The 2,500-nt window shown below is 46.6% G+C and overlaps 1 non-coding gene across 1 annotated transcript in view; it reads left to right on the forward strand.

The window, feature by feature from the left end:
* The first annotated feature begins 2,468 nt into the window (after nt 1-2,468).
* LOC125773136 (5.8S ribosomal RNA) overlaps nt 2,469-2,500 on the forward strand; it is a 158-nt gene continuing 126 nt past the window's right edge. The window contains exon 1 of the ribosomal RNA XR_007419913.1: nt 2,469-2,500. This exon is cut by the window's right edge and continues 126 nt beyond it. This is a non-coding gene — a ribosomal RNA (5.8S ribosomal RNA).

A 2,500-nucleotide genomic window follows, 5' to 3' on the forward strand; every position in this document is an offset into this window, starting at 1 on the left:
AAAGAGTTAAGCCTACTAGTCATTAACTCTAAGGACGGGGCCATGGGGCGGTACGCAAAGGATACGGATGAGCGAGTATGCAGGCCCAATACTCAATAGCTCGATCCGATCCAAGCACATGAGTTGACTGCGGCGCCAGGTTAACCAATGTGCTAGATTCTATTTGGCCAGTAGAATCTTGTGTCTTACGCGATTTGATACCAAGACACCAGAACGAAAGTTAGTTGAAGAGTGATTAAACTCTTATGAAGAATGGTTGTGCAATCACAACTTATGACTTTAACCTATAAAGTGGATATGGACTATCAATTATAACATGGGGCACACACCATGTTCTCGATCCAATCCACGCACACGAGTTGCCTGAGTAGCGACAGGTATACCGATGTGCAATACGTATCCGGCCATAGGCACGGAACGAACAGGAACTGTGGTGCAGACATACAAGGGCCATGGGGCGGTACGCAAAGGATACGGATGAGCGAGTATGCAGGCCCAATACTCAATAGCTCGATCCGATCCAAGCACATGAGTTGACTGCGGCGTCAGGTTAACCAATGTGCAAGATTCTATATGGCCGGTAGAATCTTGTGTCTTATGCGATTTGATACCAAGACACCAGAACGAAAGTTAGTTGAAGAGTTATTAAACTCTTATGAAGTATGGTTGTGCAATCACAACTTATGACTTTAACCTATAAAGTGGATATGGACTTGCAATTATAACATGGAATCTCTACACACCCCATGAGCTCGATCCAATCCACGCACACGAGTTGCCTGAGTAGCGACAGGTATACCGATGTGCAATACGTATCCGGCCACGGCACGGAACGAACGGGAACTGTGGTGCAGACATACAAAGAGTTAAGCCTACTAGTCATTAACTCTAAGGACGGGGCCATGGGGCGGTACGCAAAGGATACGGATGAGCGAGTATGCAGGCCCAATACTCAATAGCTCGATCCGATCCAAGCACATGAGTTGACTGCGGCGCCAGGTTAACCAATGTGCTAGATTCTATTTGGCCAGTAGAATCTTGTGTCTTACGCGATTTGATACCAAGACACCAGAACGAAAGTTAGTTGAAGAGTGATTAAACTCTTATGAAGAATGGTTGTGCAATCACAACTTATGACTTTAACCTATAAAGTGGATATGGACTATCAATTATAACATGGGGCACACACCATGTTCTCGATCCAATCCACGCACACGAGTTGCCTGAGTAGCGACAGGTATACCGATGTGCAATACGTATCCGGCCATAGGCACGGAACGAACAGGAACTGTGGTGCAGACATACAAGGGCCATGGGGCGGTACGCAAAGGATACGGATGAGCGAGTATGCAGGCCCAATACTCAATAGCTCGATCCGATCCAAGCACATGAGTTGACTGCGGCGTCAGGTTAACCAATGTGCAAGATTCTATATGGCCGGTAGAATCTTGTGTCTTAAGCGATTTGATACCAAGACACCAGAACGAAAGTTAGTTGAAGAGTTATTAAACTCTTATGAAGTATGGTTGTGCAATCACAACTTATGACTTTAACCTATAAAGTGGATATGGACTTGCAATTATAACATGGAATCTCTACACACCCCATGAGCTCGATCCAATCCACGCACACGAGTTGCCTGAGTAGCGACAGGTATACCGATGTGCAATACGTATCCGGCCACGGCACGGAACGAACGGGAACTGTGGTGCAGACATACAAAGAGTTAAGCCTACTAGTCATTAACTCTAAGGACGGGGCCATGGGGCGGTACGCAAAGGATACGGATGAGCGAGTATGCAGGCCCAATACTCAATAGCTCGATCCGATCCAAGCACATGAGTTGACTGCGGCGCCAGGTTAACCAATGTGCTAGATTCTATTTGGCCAGTAGAATCTTGTGTCTTACGCGATTTGATACCAAGACACCAGAACGAAAGTTAGTTGAAGAGTGATTAAACTCTTATGAAGAATGGTTGTGCAATCACAACTTATGACTTTAACCTATAAAGTGGATATGGACTATCAATTATAACATGGGGCACACACCATGTTCTCGATCCAATCCACGCACACGAGTTGCCTGAGTAGCGACAGGTATACCGATGTGCAATACGTATCCGGCCATAGGCACGGAACGAACAGGAACTGTGGTGCAGACATACAAGGGCCATGGGGCGGTACGCAAAGGATACGGATGAGCGAGTATGCAGGCCCAATACTCAATAGCTCGATCCGATCCAAGCACATGAGTTGACTGCGGCGTCAGGTTAACCGATGTGCTAAGAGAGTTGTTCCTGGGCCTTCAAAGTGACTTCAAAACTATCTTAGCGAATGGTGGCCATGGGCGTAGACATGAGCCACAAGTCACAAGGCCTGGGACTATTGGGTAATAAAGACAACTTAGTCAGAAAGTTAGTCTTTGGACGTACCACCGGGATTGTGTTACATTGGGAACCTTACTATAAAACCCTAGGCAGGGGATCACTCGGCTCATGGA

Source organism: Anopheles funestus (assembly GCF_943734845.2).
Source record: "Anopheles funestus chromosome X unlocalized genomic scaffold, idAnoFuneDA-416_04 X_unloc_22, whole genome shotgun sequence".
Classification (NCBI taxonomy): Eukaryota; Metazoa; Arthropoda; class Insecta; order Diptera; family Culicidae; genus Anopheles; species Anopheles funestus.